The sequence below is a fragment of the Equus przewalskii genome, chromosome 18, assembly GCF_037783145.1.
Source record: "Equus przewalskii isolate Varuska chromosome 18, EquPr2, whole genome shotgun sequence".
Taxonomy (NCBI): Eukaryota; Metazoa; Chordata; class Mammalia; order Perissodactyla; family Equidae; genus Equus; species Equus przewalskii.
The window spans coordinates 12903562-12911292 of record NC_091848.1 but is presented as its reverse complement, the minus strand read 5'-3'; the positions used below and the strand labels follow the sequence as shown (position 1 = coordinate 12911292).

At 37.1% G+C, this 7731-nt stretch overlaps 1 non-coding gene across 1 annotated transcript; it reads right to left on the bottom strand.

Annotated features, from left to right (window-relative positions):
* Positions 1 to 7302: 7302 nt before the first annotated feature.
* Positions 7303 to 7434, bottom strand: LOC139077145 (small nucleolar RNA SNORA51). Its single transcript, XR_011529487.1, has one exon. It is a non-coding gene; the product is annotated as a small nucleolar RNA SNORA51 (small nucleolar RNA).
* Between the last annotated feature and the right edge of the window lie 297 nt (positions 7435 to 7731).

Here is a 7731-nt window from a genome sequence, read left to right as displayed (position 1 = left end):
GTCCTTCTAATGGAATTTGTCTGATGTTTTTCTCATTATTAGACCGAAAATATGGATTTAGGGAATGAAGACCACAGAAGTAAAGTGCTGTTTTATTTTTCACATCATATCAAAGGTTCATATTACCAATATGGTTTATCACTGTTGATATTGACCTTGATCAGCTTGCTGAAGTAGTGTTGTCAGGTTTCTCCACTGTATAGTCACTCTCTTTTCCCCCTTTCCATACTGTATTCTTTGGAAGGTAGTCACTGTGCACAGTGGGGATTTATGCTCCCTCTGTTTGAATAAGGAGCATCTACATAAACCATTTGGAATTTTGCTGCAAGAGAGATTCATCTCTTTTCCTCCATTCACTTCTTTATTTAATCATCTATCTATATCACTATGGGCTCATGATATTTATTTCATACTTTGGGTTATAATCCAATACCATTTCATTTGTTTTGTTGCTATTGACCTTGATCACCTGGTTGAGGTAGTGTTTGTCAGGTTTCTCCACTGTTACTTTTTTCTCCTTTTCCATAACTCTTTGGAAGAAAGTTACTATATGAAGCCCACACTTAAGAAATGTTCCACTTCCTTATCTTTATGGTTAGAATATCAACATAAATTACTTGGAATTCCTCCGTGCTAATAACTTACACATTATTCCCATTTGTTTATCAATTTAATCATTTGTTTATATCAGTATGTACTTAGGAATATTTATTTTATACTTTGGGTCATCATCCAATATGACTTTATTTCGTTGCTCAAGGTGTTCCAACTTTGGCCATTGGAATCTCTTTCAATTAGTTCCTGGCTCTCTTTGACATATTCCTATCAATGTAAGCTTTTCTTTTCATTTCCTTTTTTTTGCTGAGGAAGATTCACCCTGAGCTAACATCCATTGTCAATCCTCCTCTTTTATTGTTTGAGGAAGATTAGCCCTGACCTAACATCTGTACCAATCCTCCCCTATTTTTATGTATGTGGGACACCACCACAGCATGACTGGTGAGTGGAGTAGGTCTGCACTGAGGATCTGAACCCACGAACCTGGGTCGCCAAAATGGAGCACACAGGCTTTTAACCACTCAGCCATAGGGCTGGGCCCTCTTTTTCTTTTTTTCTTTTTCTTTTTTTTTTTTTTTAATTGAGCAGTTCCTAACATTCTGGCACTACAAGATGCTCTAGGCGTATGTTGAGTATTTCCTGCCCTATATGTAGAATCAAACATTTCTCCAAGAAGTCCTAGTTCCTTTTATTGAAGAATGATATTAGAAACAAAGATCTGGGTACCAGGTTTGTTCATGGCTATTGGGGGTATCACTGCTTATAGGGCTTCTCAGCTGACAGAGCAAAGAAATACAGGCATATATATTAATCTGTATAATATATATTTCCATAAATATTTCTGTATGTAACCATGTGTAGGTATACTAAGCTACAAGAATTCATACAGACATCTCCAACTCTTATCTGTTACCACATAGATCATTCTATCTTCTCCCTTTAACTGTAAATTCTCACTCCAACAGTGAGAAAACTGGCTCCTGGCCTGTACCGTCCATTTACTTGGTCAATTCCAGTATACATGCATAGCAGTATAACAGTCAGAATTGTTAATCCATGTCCCTGTGGGAAACACCTTTATCAACTAGAATACAGTGCTTATGTGCAATTCCTTTTGCCTTTAGCCTAAAGTTCATTGAGGTTGTTTCATACATTGTAATAGTTAGATTCTCATCACGCCTGCATTCCTTCCTGGGTCCCCCAACCTCCTATATGATTTCTTTTAATTGCATACATTAACTTTCATTCTAGTGCTATAAAGTTGTATGGGTTTTAACAAATCCATAATGTCATGTATTCACCATTACAGTATCATACAGAATAGTTTCACAGCCCTAAAAATATTCCCTGTTTTCAACTATTCAACTCTCCCTACTTCCCCCTAAATCCCTGGCAACAACTAATCTTTTACTGACTCTTTAGTTTTACCTATTCCAGGAGGTCATATAATTGGAATCAATTTCAGACTGAATTCTTTCACTTAATATGCATCTAAGGCTTATCCATGTCATTTCATGGCTTGATAGCTCATTTCTATTTATCACAGAGTAATATTCCATTGTATGAATATACCACAGTTGGTTGATCCATTCACCTATTGAAATGTATCTTGGCTACATATATCTTTTTTTTATTATTTCCTCTGAGACTGTAGCTTGACTACTCATTTCAATAAGTTTTATATTTGATGAAGTTTAACATACCTTTTTCTTTTATGGTTATTGCTTTCTATGTCTTGTCTAAAAGTTCTTTGTCTACTCCCAGGGTGCAAAGATATTTTCCTATGTTTTTTTCATAGGTTTTATTTTATGTTTATGTCTATGATCTATTTTCAATTAATTTTTATGTAGCATATGAGGTGGAGATTGAGATTCACTTTTTTATTGATGTGAAAGTCATATAACAAAATTTGCCATTTGAAAGTGTACAAATCAGCAGTATTTAGTACATTTCACAATGTATGCAACAACTACCTCTTTTCTAACATTTTCATCACCCCAAAGAAAACTCTGTGCCCATTAAGCAGTCCCTCACCATTCCTCTCCTCCTTCCAGCAGTGGCACCATTAATATGCCTTCTATCTCTATGGGTTTACTTAATCTAGATATTTCATATAAACGGAATCATAGAATATGTGACCTTTTGTGTCTGGCTTCTTTCACATAGCATATTTTTGAGATTCACCCATGTTGTAGTACGTATCAGTACTTCATTCCTTTTACGGCTGAGTAATGTCCCATTGTATGTATGTACCACATTCTTATCCATTCCTTTGTTAATAAGACATTTGGGTTGTTTTCACCTTTTCACTATTGTGAACAGTGCTGCTATGAAAAATTTTGTACAAGTATTTGAGTAACTGTTATCACTTCTTTTGGATATATATCTAGGAGTGTAATTGCTGGGTCATATGATAATTCTGTTTAACTTTTTGAGAAACCACCAAACTATTTTGCACAGTGGCTGCATTTTACATTCCCACCAGCATGTGCAACGGTTCCAATTTTTCCATATCCTCATTAACACTTGTTATTTTGTTGTTCTTTTTCTAATTATAGCCATTCTAGTGGGTGTGAAGTAGTACCTCATTGTGGTTTTGATTTGCATTTCTGTAGTGACTAACGATGTTGAGCATCTTTTCATGTGCTTGGTGGATATTTGCCCACTGTTTTTGGAGAAATGTCCATTCAAATCCTCACCCATTTAAAAAATGGACTGTCTTTTGTTGTTTGAGATCATTTTTTATTACTGTAGCTTTATAATAAGTCTCGAAATCAGGTAGTGGGCATTCTCCAAACTTGTTCATCTTTTTATAAATTATTTTGTTTATTCTAGGTCCTTGGCATTTCCACATAAATTTTAGAATAAGCTTGTCATTTTCTATACAAAACCCTACTGGGATTTTGATTAGGATTGTATTTAATCTATAGGTCAATTTAGGAAGTACTAACATCTTAATAATATTGCATCTTCTGATCGATGAACAGGATATATTTCTCCAATTATTTAGGTCTTCTTTAGTTTATCTCCAGAATATTTTGAATATTTTGTAGTTTTCAATATACAGGTCTTGCACATATTTAATTTATAAGTATTTAAGGTTTTGGTGCTATTATAAATGGTTCCTTCTTTTGAAATATTTAGTTTCCAATTGTTCTTAACATAGAAATATAACTGATTTTCCTACTGGCCTTGGATCCTCACTTATTAATTCTTGTAAACTCACTAGTTAATTCTAGTCCCCTTTTCTTGATTTCTTGGGATTTTCAACATAGATGATTATGACGTCATTAATAAAGTAATTTTTTTGAACTTTTGAACATCGATAAAGTATACTTTTTATTTCTTTTTCTCAGTTTGTTGAACTGGGTAGAATCTCCAATACAATGCTGAATAAAAGGGGTTACAGTGGACATCCTTGTCTTGTTCCTGCTCTTAGAGGATATGGTAGGCAGAATGCTAAAAATGTCCCCCAAGATCCCCATCCCTTGATTATTTAATCAAATACTAATCTAGGTTCTGCTGTATAGGGACTCTGAAGATGGAATTAAGGTTACTAATCAGCTAACCTTAAATTAGGAAGATTACTCTATTGGGCCAAATGTAATTACATCAAACCTTAAAAGTAGAAGAGGAATGCAGAGAAGTCAGTCAGAGAGATGTTGAAGAAGAAAAAATAGCAGAGGAAAGACAAAGAAAGGAAGGTCAGAGAGGTTCAAAGTGTAAGAAGAACTTGACTTGCCATTGCTTGTTTTGAAGATGTTATTGTTAATATTTCCTTTCAGGTTTGTTAATAGTTGCTTTATGTACTTTGGTGCTCCTGTGTTGGGTGCATAAATATTTACAAGTATTTTGTCTTTTTGGTGGAGTGTCCCTTTGATCATTATATACTGCCCCTCTTTGTCTCTCTTTACCTGTCTTATCTTGAAGTCTACTTTGTCTGATGTAAGTTTGGCAACACCCGCTTTCTTTTGTTTGCCATTTCCTTTGAGTATCATCTTCCACCCCTTCACTCTGACCCTGTGTTTGTTGTTGTAGCTGAGATGTGTTTCCTGGAGGGAGCATATTGTTGGGTCTTGTTTGTTAACCCACGCCACTACTCTGTGTCTCTTGACTGGAGAATTCAATCCATTTACATTTAGAGTGATTACTGAAATATGAGGGCTTAATGCTGCCATTTTATCACTCATTTCCCAGTCCTCTTGCATTTCCTTTTTTTCTCACCCTGTGTATTTCAGACTACCACTTTGGTTAGCTAGTTTTCTATGCTGGTTTTCTCAGTTTCCTCCTTATTTATTTTTTTGTGTCTCTGTTCTACTTCCTTGTTTAGTGGTTACCATGAGATTTTTATGAAAAATCTCATAGATGAGATAGCCCCTTGATAACCTCTTATTTCCTCAGACTAAGCTGATTCGATCCCTTTACTCTTTCTCTCCTAACTTGTTTTTGTCACATCTTACTTCACCTTGTGTTGTTAGTTTGTGGTTAAAATGACAAGATTATATTTATTTTTGGTGTTTTCCTTCCCTTTACTTTTAATGTTACATATGAATGTTTGCTAACCTACATTGACGGATAGCTATAATTTTCTGCTTTTGTCTACCTATTTATCTCCTTACTAAGAACTTTGTAACCCCTTTCTTCATTTTTTTTCCTAGGTATGAGGCCTTCTTGAGGGTTTCCTGTGGGGGGGGGGGGGCGTCTTGTGACGATGAACTCACTTAGTTTTTGACCATCTGGGAAAGGTTTTATTTCTCCATCATATCTGAAGGGCATTTTCACCAGACAGAGTATTCTTGGCTGAAAGTTTTTGTCTTTCAAAGATTTGAATAGGGGCTGGCCTATTGGCACAGCAGTTAAGTTCACATGTTCCACTTTGACGGCCTGAGGTTCACCAGTTCGGATCCCAGGTGCCGACCTAGACACCACTTGTCAAGCCATGCTGTGATGGGCAACCCACAAATAAAATAGAGCAAGATGGGCACAGATATTAGCTCAAGGCCAGTATTCCTCAGCAAAAAGAGGATGATTGGCAGTGGATGTTAGCTCAGGGCTAATCTCCCTCAAAAAAAAAAAAAAAAAAGATTTAAATATACCATTCCACTCTTTCATAGCCTGTAAGGTTTCTGCTGAGAAATCTGCTGAAAGCGTGATAGAGATTCCTTTGTAAGTTATTTTCTTCTGCTTGCTGCCCTTAGTATTTTTTCTTTGCCATTGACTTTCGCCAGCTTCACTAATATACGCCTTGCAGTCGGTCTTTTTACATTCATATAGTTAGGAGATATGTTGGCCTCTTTCACTTGCATTTCCAGCACTTTCCCCAAGTTTCGGAAGTTTTCCACTATTATTTCTTTGAAAAAGCTTTCTGATCCATTCTCTGTCTCTTCTCCCTCTGGAATACCTACAACCTTTATGCCACATTTCCTAATTGAGTTGGATATTTCTCAGAGAATGTCTTCATTTCTTTTTAGTCTTAGTTCTCTCTCCTCTTCCATCTGAAGCATTTCTATATTTCTGTCCTCAATATTGCTGACTTGTTCCTCCATAATATCAGCTCTATTGTTCAGGGAATCCATATTCTCCTTTGTCTCATCCATTGTGTTTTTCATCTCCAATATTTTTAATTGGTTCTTCTTTACAGTTTCAATATCTTTTGTGAAGTAGGTCCTGAATTCACTGAACTATCTATTTGCATTTTTTTGTAACCCACTGAGGTTTTGTATGATAGCTATTTTGAGTTCCCTGTCATTTAGATTATAGATTTCTATGGCTTCAGGATTGATTTCTGGGTACTTGTCATTTTCCTTCTGGTCTGGAGACTTAATACATTTTTTCATACTGCTATATGGTATGGGCTTGTGCTTCCACATTGTGGTAGTACTTGATCGCTGCTTCCACCTGTCGCCACTGGGTGGGGGTCAAGAGCTGTGTATTCTGAGCCCACTGTGACCTGTGGCACAGCTCCCAGGTGCTGAACGGGGGCATGAGGCAGCGGGGAGGGGCGTTTTCTTTCTCCTCCATGATCTTGGGGGCTTCTTACTCTGCCCTTGCTATCTGCTCTCCTAGGGTGTTAGCCTGATGAAGACATGCCCATGATAGCTAGTCACATCTGTGTGGGGCTTTCTCCCAGGCTGTGAGGGACCTTGGAGAGTGATGGTGTTCCCAAAGAGGGCCACTCCCTTCCTCCTTTCCCCTCAGAGCTGTGCACAATCCCTGGGTTGCTGCCCTTCAGTGAGGAAGAGAAGATTTCTCTTACCTTGTTCCACCTCCTGGGGGGAGGGGGGCGCCTCCAGCACCTCCACCTTCCAATGTACGGCTGCATGGGTCTCAGTCATCTTTTGTGTTGTGTGGATGTTCTCTGTTGGAATATTAATGTCCTTTTCATTGTGTCTTAAAGGGGAGAATTTACAGGCAGAGCGCACTCTGCCATGATGCTGACATCACTCTGGTTCCATATCAATTTTAAGATTTTCTATTTATGTGAAAAATGCCATTGGAATTTTAATAGGGATTGCTCTGAATCTGTAGATTGCTTTGGGTAGTATGGATACTTTAACCATATTAATTCTTTCAATCCATGAGCATGGAATATCTTTCCATTTCTTTGGGTCTTCTTCAATTTCTTTCATCAAAGTCTTAGACTTTACAGCGTACAGGTCTTTCACTTCCTTGGTTAAATTTATTCCTAGATATTTTATTCATTGTGAAGAAATTGTAAAAGGGATTGTTTTCTTCTTCTTTTTTCCTTGTTCCCCCATTCACAATAGACACCAGGCAAAGGGCCTGGGATAAGATGTATATGGGGTGGGTTTACTCTGCTTCCTCTTTCTATACAGTCAGTGGAAGAACACAGCCTGTGGTAAGCACCAGGAGGCCAGGAATTGTTTTCTTAATTTCTCCTGCTGACATCTCACTGTTGGTGTATAGAAACACAACTATTTTTTGTATTTTGATTTTGTATCCTACAACTTTACTGAATTAGTTTATTAGTTCAAACAGTTTTTTGGTGGAGTCTTTAGGGTTTTCTGTATGTGATATAATGTCATCTGCAAATAGAGACAATTTTACTTCTTCCTTTCCAATTTGGATGCCTTTTCTTTCTTTTTCTTGCCTGATCTCTCTGGTTAGGTTCCAGTACTATGTTGGATAAAACTGGCAGAAGTGGTCATCCTT